This window comes from Haliotis rufescens, unplaced genomic scaffold, assembly GCF_023055435.1.
Source record: "Haliotis rufescens isolate VD_foot unplaced genomic scaffold, xgHalRufe1.0.p SCAF_12, whole genome shotgun sequence".
NCBI lineage: Eukaryota > Metazoa > Mollusca > Gastropoda > Lepetellida > Haliotidae > Haliotis > Haliotis rufescens.
The window spans coordinates 10248194-10275077 of NW_025963802.1; the positions used below are offsets into that span (position 1 = coordinate 10248194).

The window sequence follows — 26884 nt, forward strand, 5'->3', positions numbered from 1 at the left end:
AGTGTATATTTGATAGGGTCAGGATTTATTTTGGTATATGTTTACGACTTTAGTAAATGTATATAAGCATGCCAGTTCCTCTACGAAGAAACATTGTCCTGAAGTGTACGATCTCCACAGAGCATGTAAGTATAAACTATATTTCTTATATATATCACAAACAATATTATTTTATATATATTTGCTCCATGGTATGTTCTTGGATGAACTATTTAAAGAAGAACGTTTCAAAGACACAATTAGTATATGAGCTATAGAGTGTGTGTTTTTTAACAATGAAGTGTTTTTTTAAAGTTTTTAAACACTGTTTAAAATGGTTTGTTCTATTGAAGGGTACAGGTGAAGGGAGTTTGGGACAAAATAACAAACCTTCCAAAATCCATTTAGGGAACTTGGTCTGTGCCATAATGTCTTTACATATCCATCCATTGATTCTGGTATTACTTTATTTTTAGGTATATTCAGGTATATCACGCATACAATATCAAACATAGCTACTGAGCACATAAACTTTCGTTTGTTACAATTCATGCAAAATATTATAAGCGTATCTAAGTATTCTATGGACAATCTGGTATGAGGGAATGTTTTGCAATGTAAAACTATTCACTAATATGGCATGACTGTACTGGAACAGGTTAGTTTAAGAGAAAACATTGAGATTAACTGAACTCTTAGATTTACAAATATATTGTGACATATGGGCAAGACATTGTTATGTCTTGTTGTATACACATGCATTGAAGGTACATGTGGGTACAATATTCACACTTTTTATATTAACAAATTATAAACACTTTGATGTCATGATAGTTACTTCAATGCTACCTTTTCGTCAGTCCGAGGGACCGGGTTCGATTTTCCACATGGGTACAATAAAAATTATTGTGTCCCCCGCCGTGATATTACTGGAATATTGCTTAAAGCGGCGTAAAACCACTCACTCATGATCACTCATTCTTCTTGATCTTGAACTTTATTGTTTACTATATTATCGTAGTTCATCTTATATCGTCAAAGCTGTGAAGCCCATTCATGGCGTCCCCCCCTGGATTATTGCTAAAAGCGGTGTTAACCCATACTCACTCACTGATTCAAAGCAATTTCCCAGTTGCGAAATCACAAAGAAGCTTTGACAGAGAAGGAGTACGCTTGCTTCTCTTGCTTCTTAATCCATTCATGGTTCTCGTTTATCATACAAATCAACTATAGGTGGGTCATCTAAGTTGTGCAAACCATTGTTTGTCGTCACTATTAGTCAACATTGTCACAACGATTAATTAACATGCCGGGAAACAGACATCTTTCACTATAAATAGTTAAGTTAGGAAAACATTTCTTAAACAGTGTTTCATCATGTATAAAAAGACATGTAGCCATTTTTGACATGAAGCCAATCACATAATTGAAATATCAACCATTTCAGTCAATATCGTCACCATGATGCACCAACTTTTGCTGCTTGTCCTCGTCGCCAACGTTGCTGTCATTACGGCGTTCCCATCGCCAAATAGCATCAATGGTACCAGTACAGGCTCAGCGACTCCTGTCAACCCTTTCAACCCCTACAGTTTCTTCAACATGTTCACGCCAAGACAGAATTCAAACAATGGTGGCTTCTTCAATCAATTTATGAACCCTTTCAACCCCTACAACAGAATCATGTACGGATTATTCGACATTGATCCCTTCTTCGACTTTGGATTCAGGTAAATGTCTTCCCACCATGGAATCGTTAAGTGTTTTTTTTGTAGCCATTTATACAGAAACATGTGAGTAATTCAGCAAGTAACTGGTGCTTGACGCCGCGATTCGCAATATTAAAGCCATACAAATGTGGTCTGTAAATAATGGAATCCGGGTCACGCAAACCAGTGACAGAAAGCACAAGCAATGATCCACGCTAGTGCACGGCGCACTGAATCCGACCAGTTATTTCAGTTGAGTCGCCTGTGACGACCATCAATGTGGTGATGGGGACAATTCTAACTCTGGTCCCCATGGGTAATTGTCTAAGGCATACATGCGGTTAGAATGGTCACGCTGGGGCACGGTTCACAGAATCTGAACGGATGATTCAATTTAGTCGCCTGTAACTCATTCTCTGGTCCCTAGGGACTTGCCTGAACATAAACGTGGTTAGCTTGACCAATAAGGTGTAACTAAACGCGTTGATAAAACATAAGTGTTATGTATGTAACGGTTCACAAAACCCTGTTGGAGTAAAGAATAACTAACAATGTATGTTCATTTGTTTTCAGATAAACCAGTTTCCTGAACAAGTGGGTTCTTTGTGCAAACTGCAATGAAATTGATAGACAAATGGATTGTAAAATGAAACGCTTCAGAAAATAAACGTTTAATTATTGATATTTATGTTTTTATTTTTCTATATATTGGATGTCGGCGACGTAATATCTTAAATACTAGCGAGAAAATCTTTTCCATAATCAGAAGATGAACTTATCTTTATAAGAAAATACGGGAACATATATCAATATAGCCGGAAATGGATTAGCTAAGTGAGGGGATTAATGTAATTTAAGGCTTAAGTCAGTAATAGCCCAGCTGCATAACAGCGGCAGGCAAAAATACATGGACAAACCAGTGGCCGAAAGCATGAACAACGATCCACACTCTCGGGGCACAGTGACAGCCTGTCAGTCAAGTGAATATTTTTTGCAGCTGTAGTCAGAAATGTTCAAGTTTTATTACTTTGATCTGTAAATAAACAACACAAATCAGCGACTGAAAGCATGAACAACGATCCACGCCTTCGGGACACGCTTAAACGCAATCAGCCAAGTCGCAGACACAGGCCACTGATTCATACGTGTCGTCTCTCACGACAAGCTTATGTTACCGGGCTGCCGCGCAGTAAGATACATATAGCAGTGACTGTTAACCGTATGAGCCCTGAAACAACTTGCGACATGTAGAGACGGAGCCAATCTAAATTAGTTCCCTGACATTGTATCTTTATATTAACACGGTCGTTTACTACCTAATATACTACATGGTTTGTAGTGAATGTTAGCTTAAGGCAGCTGTTCAGTCCGCAACAAAAACACGAATGTACTCGTGTTATTCAGGTAACTAATCCCGCTGTTTCATGTTACATATCTGCAAAAGCGTTTGTCAGAAGGATCTAAACTTAATATGTAGTAACATTGCAAATTCTGTATAATGATTATGATATTAAGTATGCTGACTGCATGGAATTATTGATCAATTTAGTACATTATAAGAAGAGGTAATTGTTCCCATAACTGTGTTGTATGGTTATAAATGCAAGTCTTAATTTTCAAACATTTATGTTTTCAGATAAATATCTCCCTTCAACCTTCTGCTTTCTTGTACGGAATCTTTCACCACAAGCAGGAACGTGATCAGAATGAGAACATGTAAAACAACAAAACAGAAAATAAATACATTAGAATCAACTTTGTTTATTTCTGTGTTGAACTACAGACACCTGGATATTGATAATACAAACAGAAAGAAACATATTCACGAATTTCTGGAAAATTACTGTGATGACACAGGGTGTTCATGTTCCACAGTTGAGCATGTTCTCTTCACTTTGTTCAAGCTATAGTATACTTAATAGTTATGAACACATGAATGCCATTCGGAAAGTGATCAAATCTAACAAATGGGTATATTTGGGATTACCCTTTCTTATTCAAGTACCGATTCTCGTACATTTTTTGGTTTGAGTCCCGTCCAGCCACCAAGGCTTCCACAAAAAAAGAAAGTCTGACAATGGTAGTCTAGAACACTTACTTTGTGTACCCCTCTGACCAGTGTAAACTAGCACGGTTCCCTTGGCCGAAAGCTATGAACCCACGAGAAAGAAAGTGTGTCTAAGAAAGTGTTTTCCTAAATATAACATTTGTTATGCTTAATAGTTGTTCACGAATTGTTTTGATCACAGTGTACATAGTAACATGTGATGGGTGATGACGAAAGTGACTGCATGGTATTTTATGCTCCGGCCTCCTTCGACGTTATTACAAACATGGCATGGATGAATGTGATGTCATGTATGCAGATGAATGTGCGTACATTGGTAAAATTGTGGTAAAAGTGTATAAAAATCACCCATTCTATGCTTTGATAAAGGTTTATGAAGATGTTTCCCGAGTAGAGTGTAAGAGTTGTTCTAATTACTGATCGAGAGCGTGAGTGGTTTGATTTTAACACCGCTGAAGATCAGTATTCCAATTATATCACGGCGTGTCGGCTTAATGTGGAAGGAAAGCCCGAAGTGATGCAGGTCTTAGACGGTTACCACTTCGGTGAAAGCCACGAACGCGGTTATGGTGCTGGCAGACAAAGAAACATAATCGGGGCGAACAGGTATTCCATCCCACGATCATAGGTTCCTGGCGAATCGCGGCACCTTAGATGTTCCTTTTAATTAATGACAGTCGGAGTGGAACTTACAACTTACAAACAAAAACCGTATTTTGAACCATTATATTCTGCAGCAAAAGAATATTTATTTGCTTTTAAATGCTTGGTTCTTTTGTCTTAGTATTTCTTTGAACTGTCCTGAATTTTTAGAGTAGATCTTCAGAACCATGTGCTTGTCATTATAGCCGATACAATTGAGATTGGATAATTCCAATGTGTGTCATAGATGATTTGCTATCAACCACTGGTTTAGTGGCGCTGAGAACTTATTACAGGCCGCCGTGTCACAAACACTGAAATTGAGTGAGAAAGTTTGGTTTTACGCCGCTTTTAGAAATATTCCAGCAATATCACGGCGGGGGACACCAGAAATGGGCTTCACACATTGTACCCATGTCGCGAATCGAACCCGGGTCCTCGGCTTGACGAGCCAACGGTTTAACCACTAGGCTACCCGACCGCCCCATATACACTGAAAATATGGGTTGCATATGATTGTGTACATGTATACCAACACTTGTTGGTTCATAGCCTTTGTCACCTAGCCTTAGAATATATCACGTTTTACTGCGTCGACAAAGTGTGATCACTCACTAGTTGGCTGGAGAATCGTTATCGTTGTTCGTGTATACACGTCCGCCTCTCTGATCCCTTTAAACCTATCAACAAACAAGGTTGGAAGAATTAAATTTTGCCGAATGAACGGGCGCTTATAAAATGATCAATATGACCATAATACAAAGATTGATCATGTGATCCATTATCATGTATAACATTATGGTTTGTGCCGACATACAATTTATACATTCCCGGAGATGCGCATAACACATGAATTATGCGCCATGAGGCAATTGAAAACAGAAAAAGTAGCAGTCTGTTCGACAAACGTAACTTAGATGTTCATAAAGTCAGCAATCTCGGCGTTCTACCTTCAAACTCAGTGACAAAATCACCATCTCTGTTGATGGATGAGAGTAATTACATCTCCACCAGTGTAAGTTCAGATTAGATGCAACAGATCCGGAACTGGAGTGTTGATATTGAAACAACTTCCAATTGCTCGTAATTGCCCAGCTTCCCTAGGCAAGGCGTTAACTCACTATAAAAGTCTAGTTTCCACCCCAGTTTGGCGAGGGTGTAAACTGGACTTTTATAGTCAGTTAACGCCCCTGCCTGGGGAAGATGGGCAATTGGAGCTAATGCTGGTATGTTAGGGTTTAATTCTACATAGAATTGCTGTAATATTTGTAAACATTGACAATATATCAAATCAATGATAATGTGACGCTGAATTCATAACATCCACAGACCCATGAAGATCCGGGGTAGAATAGGTCTTCAGCAACCCATGCTTGCCGTAAAAGGCGACTATGCTGTAATAGGCGACTAACGGGATCGGGTGGTCAGGCTTGCTGACTTGGTTGATGCATGTCACCGTATCCCTATTGCGTGGATCGATGCTCATGATATCAATCACTGGATTGTATGTTTCAGACTCGATTATTTACAGACCGCCGTCATATAAATGGAATATTGCTGAGTGCGGCCTTAAACAAACAAATAAACAAACAAACATAACATCAACAATATGTACATGAACGAATAACATCTTATTTAAGTTCCCAGTTGAGACCGGGTAATTCCAACAGACATTCCTCGGCGCTGTAAATAGGGCGCAATAACTCACGAAGCCACTTATTGGCTTAGGTGTGGCATGCGGATGGATAATATTTAGAACTGGTGGCCAATAACATTTGAAACAGTTCAAAAACCTATACAGGAATGTCATGCAATCTATATATAGGTTATATTTGATTTGAAAATTATATATACATTATATATTATTTACTTGTCCATGTAAAACGTATCGTATGAAGAACATCGTTTCTACTTACTCTTGACATATCTCGAGGAGCTGCAGTAGTGTGGACAATGTTTCTTATTTGAACAAACTGAATCTCGACGAGCTTATATACCTGTACCTAAACCATAAACAAATACATATTAAAAAGGCGTGAACATAATAATTCTTTGTGCAGGATACAATCTGACTAAGGAAAGCTGGTAGTAAAACAGGAGTAAGATAAGGCAATACGTTGACACCTTGATGACATATGGTAACAAACGTTGTTTTTTGCCGATGGTAATATTTCGTTCGTGCACGCCTACATATAAAACAAGGGGCATTGCAAGGCCCAACCGCCTTTATGTGTTTATCAGGGATAATTTTGTAGTAGGTAATATAATGACACTCGGTTTCATTGAAGCCCATGACAGCTGCATACTTACAAGGTCGTCTGAGGTAAATATACTGTCATGGTCAGCTGAGTTCAAGGACTCTCAATCAGGACGTGAATGAAAGGCATGTATAAGCCAACGCTTACTCCCCAACGTCCGATGCAACACTGACTCCCCGGTCCTTGAACTTTCAAAGCGTCACCTTTGAGTGTCCACTGTACATGTCTTGCTTATAGTGTTGAGTGATCTGATAAATAAAGCTAAATAACTCTTTATTTCTGTTCATGATTTGCTTCGAATGATTCCTCATCGACGAGAATGTAAAGCCGCATGTATTTATTGGATGTTTGTGGAAGCACAGATTTGGCAACAGAATAAAAACAAAATCCCTGTGACTCTGGCATTAATATTACTTAACTAATAACTAACAACTTCCAATGTTTGGTTCGTATGCCACTAACATATATTTCTATGTTAGCATATTAACAACGTCGTGTATCTCGATATCCATATGTACAATGTGAAGTGAAAATTTCAAATATTGTTTACACCACCGATCCACATAAATCTTAAAACCAACTCACACAATGTGGTAATAATGTTCTTATTGGAAGCTTATATCTTAAGTCAAGGCATGAGCACGCCTTCCTCTTCGCCGTGGTGCATACCGGATGTCATGCCATGTTCATTTGGTTCATTTCATGTCATGTACATTTGGTTCCCTGTTTCTCTCATTAGTAAATTACAGCATCTTACATAATCCGCATTGGAAGTCCTTATGTACTGCTTATCAATCCTTTATGGACTCCTAGTGAAACGTATTCCTACCACTGTTCCTATGCCACTAAACTAGAATATTCTCTCATGTTTCAAGTATTCACTTATAGTTTTACGCCGCTTTTAGCACTATTCCAACAATATGGTGGCGGGGGGACACCAGAAATGGACTTCACACATTGTGCCTATGTTGGGAATCGAACCCGTATTTCAGATTTAACCACTAGGCTACCAAACCGCCCCGGTGGCTAAAATGAAATAAACAAGAAAGCAGTATACGCCCACCTTTTATCTAACACCTGATATCATCACTATTTGATAGTGATTCACAAACACGTGCTTATGATAAAGTAGGAATCGTACAATGGACTAAAACTTCAATTAAAAATTAGGACATCATTTTAAGTTTCAGCAAGATCAGTAAATGCTCTATCGTGTCACTGGATTTCTGATTCACCACTTTTTTACATGACAAGGGAACTTTTCGCGTATTTTTTGTGAGCGGCGGGTGCTACCGGCAGGGCAGGACATGCTCACCCTTTTCGCGAACACCTGATGTCATCACTGTTTCTCGGTGATCCATTCATATAATGTTCACCCCATTTTGCCTTTTGCGCCAAATGAAAACTGAACGGATAATCAAGACTGGTTATACTTTGAGATCTGCTGTTAGAGGATATTTCCTATGATTGTGGAAAGCATTTAGTCGCTTTTATTCACCAGTCAGTGTGGATATATATGTACTCCCAAAAAAATCTCATGATATCAATGTTTTCATAACTGAAAATTGGTTTTAATTATGATATGTGGAAAAGTAAGTCTTTACGATTCGTCATTGTGTACACAATAAACGAAACTGCCGGCCATAAGAAAGTATGCAAAATATTTTCATACTGGTGTGATAATTGTATTTTGGGCCTTAAGTTTACATTGTTTCGGGGACTGTTTTCAGCCTAGTATCATGTTGATAATGTTTGTAATTTTGGGGCATCAATTATCAAGTGTATACGTTCGTTTGTCCGGTAGTTGATTTTGTGGTGGTTGTCTTTACAGTTTGACTAAAACTGTTTGTGAAGTTTTCTGTAAAGGTTAATTATGGAAACTATTAAATAGGTATTGGCGATATGATCACCGCAAACACTTGTACGCAGTAGCCCGAGGGTATGCTTCTCTTTTATTAATTATCTGTCATCGTGGTACTTATATTCACTCACCATTGTGTCAGTCTGGTCCAGGGACGATCACCGTTGACATCTACTGTGACAGATACCTGAAGGGCACTAGATACTTACATATTCATGTTCCTTTTTGAGTTTGATTTTTTAATACATACGGCTGGCGATTATGGTCAGGTTATAGTCTAAATGAGAAGTTGCTGTTGAAAACGTCTTCTTGTTTGATGTACTCACAAATCAAAGTGTATCAGACTCTGTAAATAAAAGTTACCTTTCCATTCCATATTCATAAGTTATACAATCTACGATTAAGACAATAAGCATGTATTCATGAATCGCTATCTCTCTCTCTCACTCTCTCTCTCTCTCTCTCTCTCTCTCTCTCTCTCTCTCTCTCTCTCTGTTGCACTCAGCAATATTCCAGCTATATGACAGCGGTCTGTAAATAATCGAGTCTTGACCAGACAATCAAGCGATTGACATCATGAGCATCGATCCACGCATCAACCAAGTCAGCGAGCCTGACCACCCGATCCCGTTAGTCGCCTTTTACGACAAGCATAGTAGCCTTTTACGGCAAGCATGGGTTGCTGAAGACCTATTCTACCCCGGATCTTCAAGGGTCGAATCACTATCGAATAGTGATGATATATACCTGGTGTTCGCTAAAGGGTGAGCGTATGCTGCTCTATTGGTGGCACCCATCAGAGCACATAGAACACTATATTACCAAACTATCAGATTGTCACAAGAGACATGTATATGTATGATTAATTTTAAAATGGTTTAAAACAATATATGAACAATTGATATTGATGCAGTCTTGCATATGTAGTGGAATCGCTCATATATACAGTCTAGAAACCGACCTTTAATTATGACGGGCAAGGGTGATGTCGATGTAATTCCTTATTTTGAATTCTACCACATGTTCCTTTGTTTTTTTCAGTTGAACAATTGACTTGTCTTTATATGTGTTTGTGACGGGTACCAGAGGTAGGACAGGATACGCTCATGTTATAGTTTGAATCGTTCAATGAACTCTGCTGTTAGCATTCCTATGAATATGGACAGGTTAAATCGGGATATTTTAATGATATAGATATACGGATGTAAACCCTAACAATCACCCATCTCTCAATAAATATAAATTAGGGAAACTTCGGAAACAATTGGAAAGTGATCTAAGATCAAGCATGTTGTTTGTTCATTATTGTATGAAAGACCAAGGACCCATAGGCCATTGCTCTTAACTTTCAGACACAAAGTGATGGACATATATTTTATATTCGTGTAGGCTTTTAATTACCGTCCACAGTCAATGACCTTGAACTATGTTTGTCATGAACTTCTAAAAAAATAATTATACATCAGGTGACCTTAAACGACCAGAGTCACCTGTCGCCGCACCCGTCACAATGGCAACAATTGACATGTTTACTGCACATTAGAGAATCTGAGACTCTTTATCATTTTGTCACTTTTTGTCAAGAATTACAGTGTATATTTGATAGGGTCAGGATTTATTTTGGTATATGTTTACGACTTTAGTAAATGTATATAAGCATGCCAGTTCCTCTACGAAGAAACATTGTCCTGAAGTGTACGATCTCCACAGAGCATGTAAGTATAAACTATATTTCTGATATATATCACAAACAATATTATTTTATATATATTTGCTCCATGGTATGTTCTTTGATGAACTATTTAAAGAAGAACGTTTCAAAGACACAATTAGTATATGAGCTATAGAGTGTGTGTTTTTTAACAATGAAGTGTTTTTTAAAGTTTTTAAACACTGTTTAAAATGGTTTGTTCTATTGAAGGGTACAGGTGAAGGGAGTTTGGGACAAAATAACAAACCTTCCAAAATCCATTTAGGGAACTTGGTCTGTGCCATAATGTCTTTACATATCCATCCATTGATTCTGGTATTACTTTATTTTTAGGTATATTCAGGTATATCACGCATACAATATCAAACATAGCTACTGAGCACATAAACTTTCGTTTGTTACAATTCATGCAAAATATTATAAGCGTATCTAAGTATTCTATGGACAATCTGGTATGAGGGAATGTTTTGCAATGTAAAACTATTCACTAATATGGCATGACTGTACTGGAACAGGTTAGTTTAAGAGAAAACATTGAGATTAACTGAACTCTTAGATTTACAAATATATTGTGACATATGGGCAAGACATTGTTATGTCTTGTTGTATACACATGCATTGAAGGTACATGTGGGTACAATATTCACACTTTTTATATTAACAAATTATAAACACTTTGATGTCATGATAGTTACTTCAATGCTACCTTTTCGTCAGTCCGAGGGACCGGGTTCGATTTTCCACATGGGTACAATAAAAATTATTGTGTCCCCCGCCGTGATATTACTGGAATATTGCTTAAAGCGGCGTAAAACCACTCACTCATGATCACTCATTCTTCTTGATCTTGAACTTTATTGTTTACTATATTATCGTAGTTCATCTCATATCGTCAAAGCTGTGAAGCCCATTCATGGCGTCCCCCCCTGGATTATTGCTAAAAGCGGTGTTAACCCATACTCACTCACTGATTCAAAGCAATTTCCCAGTTGCGAAATCACAAAGAAGCTTTGACAGAGAAGGAGTACGCTTGCTTCTCTTGCTTCTTAATCCATTCATGGTTCTCGTTTATCATACAAATCATCTATAGGTGGGTCATCTAAGTTGTGCAAACCATTGCTTGTCGTCACTATTAGTCAACATTGTCACAACGATTAATTAACATGCCGGGAAACAGACATCTTTCACTATTAATAGTTAAGTTAGGAAAACATTTCTTAAACAGTGTTTCATCATGTATAAAAAGACATGTAGCCATTTTTGACATGAAGCCAATCACATAATTGAAATATCAACCATTTCAGTCAATATCGTCACCATGATGCACCAACTTTTGCTGCTTGTCCTCGTCGCCAACGTTGCTGTCATTACGGCGTTCCCATCGCCAAATAGCATCAATGGTACCAGTACAGGCTCAGCGACTCCTGTCAACCCTTTCAACCCCTACAGTTTCTTCAACATGTTCACGCCAAGACAGAATTCAAACAATGGTGGCTTCTTCAATCAATTTATGAACCCTTTCAACCCCTACAACAGAATCATGTACGGATTATTCGACATTGATCCCTTCTTCGACTTTGGATTCAGGTAAATGTCTTCCCACCATGGAATCGTTAAGTGGTTTTTTTGTAGCCCTTTATACAGAAACATGTGAGTAATTCAGCAAGTAACTGGTGCTTGACGCCGCGATTCGCAATATTAAAGCCATACAAATGTGGTCTGTAAATAATGGAATCCGGGTCACGCAAACCAGTGACAGAAAGCACAAGCAATGATCCACGCTAGTGCACGGCGCACTGAATCCGACCAGTTATTTCAGTTGAGTCGCCTGTGACGACCATCAATGTGGTGATGGGGACAATTCTAACTCTGGTCCCTATGGGTAATTGTCTAAGGCATACATGCGGTTAGAATGGTCACGCTGGGGCACGGTTCACAGAATCTGAACGGATGATTCAATTTAGTCGCCTGTAACTCATTCTCTGGTCCCTAGGGACTTGCCTGAACATAAACGAGGTTAGCATGACCAATAAGGTGTAACTAAACGCGTTGATAATTTAAAAACATAAGTGTTATGTATGTAACGGTTCACAAAACCCTGTTGGAGTAAAGAATAACTAACAATGTATGTTCATTTGTTTTCAGATAAACCAGTTTCCTGAACAAGTGGATTCTTTGTGCAAACTGCAATGACACTGAGAGACAAATGGATTGTAAAATGAAACGCTTCAGAAAATAAACGTTTAATTATTGATATTTATGTTTGTATTTTTCTATATATTGGATGTCGGCTGAAATAATGCTGATGCGACGTAATATCTTAAATACTAGCGACAAAACCTTTTCCATAATCAGAAGATGAACTTATCTACATAAGAAAAGACGGGAATATATATCAATATAGCTAGAAATGGATTAGCTAAGTGAGGGGATTAATGTCATTTAAGGCCTAAGTCAGTAATAGCCCAGCTGCATAACAGCGGCAGGCAAAAATACATGGGCAAACCAGTGGCCGAAAGCATGAACAACGATCCACACTATCGGGGCACAGTGACAGCCTGTCAGTCAAGTGAATATTTTTTGCAGCTGTAGTCAGAAATGTTCAAGTTTTATTACTGTGACCTGTAAATAAACAACACAAATCAGCGACTGAAAGCATGAACAACGATCCACGCCTTCGGGACACGCTGACACGCAATCAGCCAAGTCGCAGACACAGGCCACTGATTCATACGTGTCGTCTCTCACGACAAGCTTATGTTACCGGGCTGCCGCACAGTAAGATACATATAGCAGTGACTGTTAACCGTATGAGCCCTGAAACAACTTTCGACATGTAGAGACGGAGCCAATCTAAATTAGTTCCCGGACATTGTATCTTTATCTTAACACGGTCGTTTACTACCTAATATACCCCATGGTTTGTAGTGAATGTCAGAAGGATCTAAACTTAATATGTAGTAACATGTTTACCATTGCAAATTCTGTATGATGATTATGATATTAAGTATGCTGACTGCATGGAATTATTGATCAATTTAGTACATTATATGAAGAGGTAATTGTTCCCATAACTGTGTTGTATAGTTATAAATGCAAGTCTTAATTTTCAAACATTTATGGTTATCTTTTCAGATAAATATTTCCCTTCAACCTTCTGCTTTCTTGTACGGAGTCTTTCACCACAAGCAGGAACGTGATCAGAATGAGAACATGTAAAACAACAAAACAGAAAATAAATACATTAGAATCAACTTTGTTTATTTCTGTGTTGAACTACAGACACCTGGATACTTGATAATATAAACAGAAAGAAACATATTCACGAATTTCTGGAAAATTACTGTGATGACACAGGGTGTTCATGTTCCACAGTTGAGCATGTTCTCTTCACTTTGTTCAAGCTATAGTATACTTAATAGTTATGAACACATGAATGTCATTCGGAAAGTGATCAAATGTAACAAATGTTATATTTGGGATTATCCTTTCTTATTAAAGTACCGATTCTCATACATTTTTTGGTTTGAGTCCCGTCCAGCCACCAAGGCTTTCACAAAAAAGAAAGACTGACAATGGTAGTCTAGAACACTTACTTTGTGTACCCCTCTGACCAGTGTAAACTAGCACGGTTCCCATGGCCGAAAGCTATGAACCCACGTGAAAGAAAGTGTCACATGACTAAGAAAGTGTTTTCCCAAATATAACATTTGTTATACTTAATAGTTGTTCACGAATTGTTTTGATCACAATGTATTCACGGGAATCGAACCCGGGGCCTCGGCGTGACAAGCGAACGGTTTAACCACTAGGCTACCCGACCGCCCCATATACACTGAAAATATGGGTTGCACATGATTGTGTACATGTATACCAACACGTGTCGGTTCGTAGCCTTTGTCACGTAGCCTTAGAATATATCACGTTTCACTGCGTAGACAAAGTGTGATCACTCACTAGTTGGCTGGATAATCGTTATCGTTGTTTGTTTATACACGTACGCCTCTCTGATCCCTTTAAACGTATCAACAAACAAAGTTGGAAGAATTAAATTTTGCTGAATGAACGGGCGCTTATTAAATGATCAATATGACCACAATACAAAGATTGATCATGTGATCCATTATCATGTATAACATGATGGTTTGTGCCGACATACAATTTATACATTCCCGGAGATGCGCATAACACATGACATGCGCCACCCCAGTTCGGCGAGGGTGTAAACTGGACTTTTATAGTCAGTTAACGCCCCTGCCTTGGGAAGATGGGCAATTGGAGCTAATGCTGGTATGTTAGGTTTTAATTCTACGTAGAACTGCTGTAATATTTGTAAACATTAACAATATATGGTCACTGCAATACCAGATCACACTACACAAATCAATGATAATGTGACGCTGAATTCATAACATCCACAGACCCGTGAAGATCCGGGGTAGAATAGGTCTTCAGCAACCCATGCCGTAAAAGGTGACTATGCTTGTAATAGGCGACCAACGGTATCGGGTGGTCAGGCTCGCTGACATGGTTGATGGATGTCATCGTATCCCAGTTGCGTGGTTCGATGCTCATGATATCAATCACTGGATTGTCTGGTCCAGACTCGATTATTTACAGACCGCTGGCATATAAATGGAATATTGCTGAGTGCGGCCTTAAACAAACAAATAAACAAACAAACATAACATCAACAATATGTACATGAACAAATAACATCTTATTTAAGTTCCCAGTTGAGACCGGGTAATTCCAACAGACATTCCTCAGCGCTGTAAATAGGGCGCAATAACTCAAGAAGCCACTTATTGGCTTAGGTGTGGCATGTTTATGTCCTTAAGTATTATTCCACTAATATATGTTTGGCTGTGAAGGACGTTAAATTTTGAAGTTGGCATAGTTTGTAGGTTGATACACGACTATGAGGTATCGTACTTGTCTCATAACTGTGCCGTTGACTTATGTTTATGGGCACTTGAAGTTTGTGTTTGCCAGGAGGAAGAAACGTTAATACAGATTTATTTTTAAACTTGTATAAAACCCAAGAATACCTCTGAAGTTAACGTGAATCTAGATAACAAACATACACAACAAAAAGAAAAGAGTGTTTATGTTCCGCAGTTGAGCATGTTCTCTTCACTTTGTTCAATCTATAGTATATCTAATACTTATGAACACACGAATGCCATTCAGAAAGTGATAAAATGTAACAAATGTTATATTTGGGATAACACTTTCTCAGTAAAGAACAGATTCTCGTTCTTTTTGGGGATGAGTCCCGTCCGGGATTCGAACCCACACTGCCCGAGTTACCAGAGAAGAAATGTTTTGAAATCAAATTACTTCAACATGAAAGCAAAAAAAAATAAAATTAAAAAAGCGTTGATCAAAGATTTTTATACTCATGTTGTCGTGAGTCGTTGCCCTGCAGAACGGGATCCAAACAATCTTGGAAGCATAACTAGTTCTCACATTGAATCAGTCGATTTTTCGCACTTGTTTCGAGTTCGAGAACAACGAATATGACTTCAGCATGTGTAACTGTTTTACTATCTTTCAACCCAAAGCACTGACTTATTCATCACTGAATAACAGCATTATGAAGCTACAATACTAATGCAGGCACGTGCGCAGTCGAGTGAAGCTATCAATCAGTGTGTTTGTACATTAGGCAGTTTGACGTGGCCAAGTTGTCAAAAGCCCGACGGAGACGGTGCTTGCCAAGTCGTCTAAGGCACCGCAATTCGTTACGTTCCATAAGCATACCAAAAACAAATTATCATGGGTTCGAATCACATATTCGCACTGACTATGTTTCTAGGTTTGTCAGCCCCATACCCGTGATCGTGGCGTCCCTCAGCTGTTGACCGTGGGTTCGATCGAAAGAATGTGTGTTATATGTCTCTCAATATGGCCTTATGTTTGTCAGCAATATACCCGTACTCGCTGCGTGCCGTTGTTCGTTGGTTCGATCCCCGGAATGTGACATGAATCCCACAATATGTTCCTTGGTTCGCCAACGACTACGAAAGCCTTTTAGGGCCATTTGTTTATTTAATTTTGTTTCGATACTATCTTAAAATTTCAAGATGCTAAGTTGAAATTTCAAGAAACTAAGTTGACATTTCAAGATACTAAGTTGAAATTTCAAGATACTATCTTGAAATTTTAAGATACAGAAGTTGATACTATCTTGAAATTTCAACTTAGTATCTTGAAATTTCAACTTTATATCTTGAAATTTAAACTTCTGTATCAATAAATTTCAAGATAGTATCTAGAAATTTCAAGATAGTATCTAGAAATTTCAAGATAGTATCTAGAAATTTCAACTTTTGTATCTTGAAATTTCAACTTAGTTTCTTGAAATTTCAAGTTAGTATGTTGAAATTTCCAGATAGTATCGAAAAAAACCAAAAAAACCAGATGGCCCTAAAAGGTTTCCGTAAACGAGATACCCGTACCAAAGGAGTCACGACCTGCTTGACTTTGGACTTTCTTACCCAATGAAATTTCCTCCAATCTATGAAGAATCGTTTTAAAAGGAGATTAAACACTCCAAATCACTCCAAGGGTTCACTAATTGTACATATTGTCAAGTATGCCAGGCATACCAGTATATTAACATACCTGATTGTTTGCTTATCACCGCTTAGCATTATATCCTCATTGTTCTTAACCCCAGCTGACCCCAGAGCAATTACACTTTAACGGTGACGACATAAATATGTCCGGTCGAGGCGTGACAACGGACAACGGAGGGATGCATTCCTTTAAGATTTACTGTGATCCCCCTTTCATAGTTTGGTATTCCTTTATAGTTGTGTCCTTGGTATATATACACCGAGAATTTAGAGAAGGAACTCAAACTTCATTTGCTTTTAGGATTTAGGTGAGTATTTATGTGGCAGTCCTTTATCGTTTTCATAGAGTAGAATATACATATTCTTGTTATGTTCAAGAATCCAGATTTAAACGTTGATGCATATTTCAAAATCTTTGTATTTTTTAAAACTATTTTGCTATGAGGTGCGGAACTATAGTGTACAGAAGTAAGCAAAAACATTGAAATTGTACATACTAAATATTGTAAATCCGCTTTGAAAATAGGATACAGATCTTCAAATACTGCTATTGTGGGTAAACTGGGAAGAATGAAAATGTATGAACGTGGTGATGTGTCATTCAGTATTTTATTAAACTATTAAGACTGCCTTTAGGCAATATTTAAAGCACTGATATTTTTTGTAAAAATGATGAATTAGGTATAAAAATTGGGTTACATTTGAAAGACAGATGTTCTTTAGTTGTGAATTTAGTAATGCATAGTTGATGCAAGATGTTAGAGACTGTAATGATTTTAGTTATACATGAAAGCGAAGAACAAGATTTTTGTGTATTCAAGAATGGTCAGACTGTACATCAAATTCACCAAGACCAGAGTTATAGTGTACCTGCAAATCTTTATTACAACCTGAACAAAATGTGTCATTGATTAAGCCCCTAAATATAGGAAGAGCTCTTACAGAATTTAGATGTTGTTCAAATGACTTTAAAATGAAAAATAAATGAATAGAATGGCTGGTGATCATGATTGTACTGACAGTTTATGCAATTTGTGTGGAGAAGACTTAGATGATGAATACCATGTACTATTCTCACTTAACTAACTTAAAATCAAGATATTTGGCCCTGTATTATTATAAATATCCTAACATGCACAAGTTTGTATCTTTTCTGTCAACAAATGATGACAGCATCATATTCCACATTGCTCTCTAACTTGCAAAAAGTGTTTAAATTTCAAAATTTCAAAATTGAAGCGCTCTGTCAGTCACAAAATGACTAAATTATCTGATTATCTGTAATATTGGCCAGATCATACGAAATAAATTCTGTTCGGTTCTTATTTAATTTTTGACATATCTTTTTTCGCAAAGTCCAAAAAGGTACAGTGCTAAACGATTTGGTTACCATTTTCAGTGTTGGTCTTGACGTTGTAATTAGACTCTTTCTTAGCGAAGCTAAGACACCTTCTCTCAATAGATATTCAATACCAGTTGATTTTAATGAGAATTAAGTACACGTATAGATGAAAAACATCGTCGCGTTAGATAGTGTCACAGTGAAGGACTGTCAAAAGCGGCGTTAAACCACAAAGTACTCATGGATATCCTAACTGAATTACCTTAATTTATGTAACAGGTTAATATTTATTTTTAACCAAGTCACATTTGTTTTACAAGCATGATGTTGAAAGTAGTTCTCCTCCTCGTCAACGTCGCCATGACCATGGCGTTCCCAAGGTTTCCAACATCCCAATATAGTCCATCCATGTCTTCTGGTGGTGCAGCAAGCCCATTCAACATGCTCAACCAATACAGTTTGTACAACCAGTACAATCCAAGACAGAGTTTTTCCAGAGGTGGCCTCTTCAACAACAGATTCAACCCCTTCAACCCATACTCTACATTCATGTATAGAGCCTTTGATGTAGATATGCCCTTCGACATGGGACTCTTTTAACTCAGGTAAGTTTCTAAAACCATAAATTTTAAAAAGAGCATTCCATCTGTTGAAATCTAAGATTATGCGTGTAGTATAAGAGTACATGTTAGATCTCATGAAAAGTGATAGAAGAATATATTTACATCTTAAAAAATGGTAAAACCTTACATTTGTAATACGTTTGGTGTCATGTGAACCAGCACAGTTTCAGTAATGGGCGAAAAAAAAGATCAGTACATAAACCAATAGATCAGTTATAACTTACTTTTGGTATCAAGAAATGTTTTTGAAAATTGAACATACATTCCAACGGCGGCTCCTCAATGTTCATTGAAACAATGTCACAAACAAATTAATACATATGCCATCTTAAGTTTTTATTTATCAAATAAATGACGCGGTTTTTTCCGATGTAGAAATGTATTCTTAATTGATCAACGTGTCGCACCTAGCAATCGTTGGTATATAGCATGCTCACACTCACTTTTCAGATTGTATCTTCCTCTGGCCAATGTGTCTTCGTGAATGGAAAAACAACAACGAAGATCGAATGTTTTGACGTTGACTGTCGTTGGCGTTTCATACTTAATTGCATTGAAACAAGAAAAATGTGAAATTCAATTTATAGAAATAAATCATAAAAGCGTGCAAGTGAGAACTATCTTATCTTCAGATTTACACTGTACACTCATCTTATACAGAAGGGACCGATTTGATATTGGAAGGGGTGTGGGGTGTGGGGTGTGGGGTGGGGTCATGTGTTCCAGTGTTTGTTTTTCAAATGAACTCTTGATGGGTGACGGATTCATTCAGTTTGCACGTTGGTTTTTCGATTCATACCTCAATGAACCGAAAACAATACACAGTCAATGCTTATTATTAAATTCGACAACGTATGCAGACAAAAATGACGAGATTGATAAACATTCCAGGTGTAGGAATACATACTGTGGCGTGACATGAATCAGGTGATTGTTTAATTTATGCACATAACTTGACACGCCTACAAAGTCAGTAGCCAATCAACGGAGAGTAAGATCAAAACAATGTTCATAGGACCTGTCAATCAAGACAAGAGGTGAGAAGCACTGTAACAGTCAGACTGTAACGAGCCGCATCAAATATGTCCGGGAGAAGGCGGCTGTTTCAAAGGACATAGTCAGTTACCGCCAGACTCAAACATTAGTTCCCTGAGAACGGGGAGACACAGTTGGAAACATGCTGGTTAGAAATGAAACCAGAAGGCATGAAAGTTGTGGAACCGAGGCGAGCGGGAAAACACCCGGCGAGCCAGCCTGCACGTTTGCTGTTTCAGTCCTTCTTGGCCTTCGGTCTCCAAGGGTTGTTTGGACAATGAATATGCATTAATTTCGCTAAATGCCTTGTGCATGACGATACACGTGAGCAGAAAGGGAATTCCCTCGACTGTAATTGGGATTCCCCGACATTCCGTGGTAATAAAAGTAGTCCGCTTTGATGGGCGTGGCTTAATTTTTTACATTCATTTGGAAATGAATGCATTAACACGTGACAATTCAGAAAATCAGAATGCAGGAATTTCAATGAACACAAATTTAATTATAAACGCATGTTCATGATGTAGACGGAATGGTACAGTTGACTTTGAGTAGATGTGTATATATGATTATTGAAAGGGTCTTAATCGCTTTTATTAACAAGTTAGTGAGGAAATATGCACACAAAGAACATCAATGTTTATACAACTGAAGCTTGGTAATAATTATGATATATAGAAATTTAAAGCTTTGTGATTTACCATATGTGTGTACAAAACAAAGTACTTTGCTGGTTTGATGCAGTTTAATGCGTATAACGGTAAGCGCTAAAACACCTTATGTTTGGTTGTACTTGTGGTAATAAGCCCTACCACAATAACTTGTGAAAAGAGCACAAAAAGTGGAGGCAGAAAATGTATTTGAAAAATTAAGAATATTAAAAATATGGTCCATCTGATCCTTTTAAGGCCCTTATGTATCATCATTAAACACACTACACAATGGTATTTGATCTGCAAAGAAAGTATGAGGTGCTTCGAAACAGTGTAATACATAAAAATATGACCTTTTTGAGCCGTTTGATTACGGTTACAACATTAAGTGCCTCAAAAAAGCATTCAAAAGTTTTATGGGAAACATGTGGACAACAATTCCAAGTTTAATCCATCAGTGACAAAATTTATTGTCCGATGAAATTCCCTATTTTGATTTGTTCTATATAATTATGTTCCCGTGTTCCTTCAGATGAACAATTTACTTGCTTTTGCATGTGTTTGTGGCATGTGCCACCGGTGGATTAGGATATGCTCACCTTAACGCGAACGCCTGGTTGACAAATAGTATCTTTGCATTTGTGTTTTATTAGCATGATGGCGTTAGTTTAGCATATTCGACTTAGCAATTAATTTCTTTATCTAGCAGCCTTCAATGCATTACCATTCACTTCCTTCGTCAAATGTTTTATGAATTCACAGCCTTTCGAAATAATATGGTAATTCAAATACATGGTGAAGAATTTTATAAAACAGACAAATTGATGTAGAGTGAGGGCAGGAAGCGATTATGACAAAGGGTCATTTCCTTGACTCGCTGAAAACCTGTTTCCTTCGACAAGAACACAAGTATGCAAAGTATAAACGAGACTCCGGTTTTAGTGCTTACATGAAACAGTGTATCAATATTAGCAGTAAAAATGAATGTTTTAATCACCAGGTTACCTTGTATTCCACGACAACAAACAGCAATATATTACAACAGCTGAGACTTTTAGATCAACACGATATCACGTCAAACTGCGTATCCCAAACTGGCTCTTTCATGCATATATTGCAAATTGTTGGTCCATGATATACAATATCTCGCCTTGGGCGATTGCATAAAGCCGCCCTTCATTGTTGTAATGTGTCGTGATCCCTACTGGACGTGTGTCAGAATATGTTCACAAGTATGATGTATAGATGTGGTCATTACGTATATGTACCAGTATATAAAGGTTAGCACATTGCTGGAGAAACATCATCATCACTTTGGTCCTACACTGAACATCCCGTGCAGCAAAGACGAATAAGCCGTTACAAGTAAGTATTCTTTTATCGAAAATGGCACCACATAAGTCAGGTGTGTATCAGTTGCCAAATTGATTAACGTTAAATTGCTATGATTGCTTTTATTATTGTATTATACACATGCTTCGTACAATATGAATAGCTTTATAAAAGCATGCGGGTAAAGTCGATATACATATCTAGAAGGTGGCAGATTTAATTACAGAATTACGTGACACCCCAAACATCTTATCAGTATGTGGCCAACGTTTTAAGGATCCCAATAATGTCATATTAACTGTGTTATTTGTGCGCAACACAATTTAGCCATGGAAAGATTACTTTAACAAATCAGAATCGCTTGTGTCTTAAATCATGAAGTTCTAAACAGTTAGTAAGGGCGACAAGTTTTGAGTTCAGTAATAATAAAAGAGTCTGGATATGGCAGTCATTTTCTTCAATTTAATTATTTCAAGAGAAATGAATAAATTCTGCTATAACCAATGTAACATAACCCCCTTGCAGCATCACCTAACATATGAGGATACATATGTAAAGAGAGTACTGTGTCTGTCCGTGGTAGCTATTTTGGCGTTACCTAGTTAATCGTTGACTTTTGTCCAATATATTCTGACAGGACGAAATATAGTAACACATGTACAATATATATTTGGCATGTTCCTTTGGCAAGATGATCGGAAGCTGATTGGCAATATAATAACCTATCAGCCAATGTGTCTTATTTTTGTCGGTAAAAAGTAATGTTGAAAGCAGCCAATACTGTTGATAGTTGGCCCTTATCAATATATGCAAATCATCAATTCAGATAATCTTTTTTCTTCTTACGTGTATTTATATCGGCAACCATATGGTGATATAATACGTAATAGTGCATATACTCATTCCCGGATTTATTTTATTTCAGCCTCTTCCACAATGCAACTGAAACTCGTCTTCCTCCTCCTTGTCGTCGCTGTTGCTGCCACGAGTGCATATAGAACGGTCGGTTCCAGGAACAGATATCCATATGGTCGCTATGGTTATGGCTATGAGATTGAGTTCCCTGACTTCCCCGATTTCGAGTACCCTCTGTACATGCTTGGACGAGGTGGTCGACGTGGAGGCCTTGGAGGACGCAGGTCACAGAACACTTACAACACATTCGCCAGACTCGCTCGACTGGACGCTTTAGACTTTATCTAAGGTAAGTCATATATCCCTCGTGTTGATGTCACGTGGGTAGCCGTGCGAAGAACCCGAGTACATCCTACTTGTTGTGCACACTGATTAAAGTTGGGATCGGTGAAGACAGAATTGACCATACACGTACCTCCATTGCCAGACAGACAGACAGAACATTTTATTACTCAACCAACCAATGGTGGTACATGAGAATTTGAATTATTTACATCATTTAACAAATATATACATGGCAAGTGACAGGAGAGGATGATATAAATATTACCTTAACAAATTATATAATATATTCAGATATGACTTAAGATTCTTTAAATCCTTCGTGGTTTTATTCCATAAGAGTTTTCTAATCATTGGATAATTTTGGAAATCACATATTTGTATCGAGAGGTAGGTATTTCGGTGTTGGAGAAGGGCTTCACACCAGTAGAGATAGTGAAACTCATCTCCAACAGCATTAGCATTACATAGTTTACATAATCTTTCTTCTTTTGGTATAGAATGCCAAGTTGTTGTTCATACCACCATTAACTGTATTGCCTCATCCAGAATCGACTATTTACAGTAGCAGATAAAGTTGTGATATTTCTGCGTTTTGTGTAAATGGTAATTCATTCTCTGCAAGTTGGTTTGGCTAATTTGCACTCTTCATGAAAGTCGCGTTTTTTAGGCTGAAGATAATGGCTTTTATCAATTCAGCAATTAACATTATTTTCTCTGAAACGAATTTAAGTACCCCTATGAATGTTCATGATCATAGTGAATGTACGGAAATGTTTTTTTATACTTCATTTCTATTTTTCAGAAAAACCTACGGACTCTACATCGGCACCAGTACTTGTGCAGAAGAATCTATTTATATTTTAACTTATTTGATATTTATTTGGCGATTAAAGAATATACAAAGAAAATAATTCTTGACTTTTTTCTTGCATCATATATAAACAGTTTTCAGTGGGAAACAAATGCAAAATCAATCTTTCTGCATGGATGATGTATTATATAGTATCAATTATCACTGTAATTCGAAAAAGGACATCTCCTATACCTGGGAAACAGATACTATATAATACATAAAGACCTCTAAAAAGTTAATCTCGTACTGTATATTTCGATATGACATAGTGATGGTACCAAAGTTTATTCGTGATTATTTTCTTGCGAAAGACACTTGTTTTTGTACATAAAGTGATACAAAAATATTAAAACACAGAAACCGATGATCTTATTAAATGTTTGGTCGCTGATTTGCAGTGATCCATTCATATTATTTGCATTTTTCCTTTTACGTTCAATGGAATCTGTTAAGGCAGATAATCGAGACTGATTTATCTCTGGCGCTGGCGTTTTGAATTGTTAGTATTCAACAGCAATAGTTATTTGACTACCATTTCAGTGGCTTCCTCTGCTTCTCTGCAAACATTTGATGTGACCCAGTGCCTGTGTATACATCTATCTGCAATCTTTTGAGCGAACACGCAGTGTTATACATATAGTCCCAACTTTCATCGATATGCCGGTGGCAGGTGTCAGTGTGATGAAACACATGTCACAATGAGATCAATTCCATATGCAGACACTTGCAAATATGGAAATTCGGGATATTATGAAAAAAAGGAGGTGCTCATTTCCTGTCTAGGGTTATATCTCACAGTGAATGCAGACCGTTATTCCTCAGTATTACATGTTTGAAGATACGTTTAAACCCAACTCTTAATGTAACCCTATGGACAATTCATTGATGACACAGTACACATGATAATGACTTCAGATAATGTAAGCCCACTAGATGTCAAATTGAATGTCATAGATCTAAATGTATGCTTAGAAAGACATATTGTTAATTTAAATACGCAATTATATAAACTGTATCAAGCGCATGAAAGTACATAATGTAATACTATACATATTATAATTATCATCATGATTATTATTCTTGTTCGGGTTCAATAAAGATAGGTTAAGCCCCCAGTAACAGTGAGAAAGTACAGACTGACAACTGATATCCATGCACTAGCGAATGTTGCCTGCCTATAAAGCTGACATACATATATATATATGTCATGCCGACTGATATGTTTGCCTACCGTGTAGACTATGCACATTCTGACGAGGTCTGGCCGCCTACTTGGTGTAGTGGAAAGAGGGTTGGGGGGATTGCGGATTAACGGGGTTCGGACTGTTCTCACTGTATACACAACAGGTAGTTCAAAGGGCCACCAAAGAAAGTACTATACGTAGTAAATAAATCTCATTAAAAAATGAATTGCCTGCACGGTGTTGTTTATAGAGAGCATCTCTCCGAAGAATTGACATACCTAAAGGCGTAAGAAGAATTGACATACCTAAAGGCGTAAGAAGATGGTACTTGTTGTTTCTCTGAGTGACGCCCGGTATTAAGATATAAAACAAGGCCCGGTCAACTCTGTGTCAGTATACTGTGTCTGAGTGGGGTATAAATGTTAAATTGCGTAAAGGTATCCAAGTGGGTTCGCAGTTAAACCAGTATACGTCAGGACTAGTACCAGCAGCACACACCAAGGTGCATGCACGTCGCTTGATGAGTGAAATAATCTTGGATGCAAGGGGGTTTATTTCACGACGTTCACCTGAATTGACCCAGTTAAGCCTTGGGTAGCGTGCTTTTAACTCGAGATTGAAAACGTCCCTAACATGTGTATGAAATCCCCGCGACACTGGCTCGACGTTGCATGCTAAAAAGTTCCTTTACAAAGTATTAAAGAGAGACCATGCTCGACAGTCCTGTGACCATGTCCTGCCTTAGTCTAAACATTGTAATTAGTACCATGTATGAAACAAAAAAATGTAATTAGGGTTTTATGCTTCACTCAATTGGTATACTTCCTAAAAATTGAACTGGCAAATCAAGAAACTGTTATTTGAGGGGAGCGATTAAATGCTACTAGGATTGTAAATTAATTGTTATTATTAAATGTCAACTGTATTGAACATGGGAAGAAAGTCAATCGAGACGCACCTTGTAGACGTTAATCACTTTGATGAAACTCACAAGCTGATAAGGCGAGGGTGATCAAACATAGTATTGACTATTCTATGTACATGTATGATTTCTTTATGTGATCATATTAGCCTCATTGCCGAAACAATTACAGTATTTAATTAATAAAACTATTATATACTCTTAAAAAACAAAGCCATTTATACACTTGGTGATTGTAGTCACCTCAGTTATCGGCACAGTCATAGTAAAAGACCAAAGTGAAGGTCATCTACCATCGATAACGCGTATGTCCCCCGTTGAAATCGATAGCGGCCTGACATCTCCTGCCAATGGAAGAGATGAGTATGCGAATCAGATCCTGGGTAATGGTAGCCCACTCGGCCTGAAACTGCTGCAACGTCTGGTTGACGTCGGCTATCAAATTCATCCCACAGCTGCACTAGCGGGTTCAAATCCAGGGATCTGGAGGGCCAGTGGAGAACATCAACGTTGTTGGGTAGACAGGTTCTTGTGATCCGTACTGTATAAGGTCGAGCGTTGTCATCCTGGAATACACCGTTGCCGTTGGCTGCAATTGGTAGGGCGTGTGGTAGGAGAATTTCGTTGATGTATCGTTGAGCCTGATATGGACCAAACCTGTCCTGCCATGATGAGAGATAGCCGCCACATCATAACGCTACCCCCACCAAACCGGTCCACTTCCTGTACGCAGTTTCCGGCAACCGTGCTCTTCCATCCCCTCGACGGAAGGGGAAATCTTGATTCGTCGCTGAACCAGACATCTCTCCATCGCAGTTGAGGCCATACCCTGTGTGACGACACCAATGCAGTCGTTGTTGACGATGTTGTCGACTAAATATGACCCTTCGAACAGGAGACGTTGCTTGAAGACCTGCTGCTCTTAAAC

At 37.9% G+C, this 26884-nt stretch overlaps 2 long non-coding RNA genes across 2 annotated transcripts; both read left to right on the forward strand.

Annotated features, from left to right (window-relative positions):
- The first annotated feature begins 17049 nt into the window (after window positions 1-17049).
- Window positions 17050-19391, forward strand: LOC124143922. The gene is made up of 3 exons (XR_006862348.1): window positions 17050-17120; window positions 18475-18759; window positions 19228-19391. It is a non-coding gene; the product is annotated as an uncharacterized LOC124143922 (long non-coding RNA).
- Window positions 19392-21779: 2388 nt separating this feature from the next.
- On the forward strand, window positions 21780-23911 carry LOC124143921. The gene is made up of 3 exons (XR_006862347.2): window positions 21780-21830; window positions 22723-23001; window positions 23800-23911. It is a non-coding gene; the product is annotated as an uncharacterized LOC124143921 (long non-coding RNA).
- The last annotated feature ends 2973 nt before the right edge of the window (window positions 23912-26884 follow it).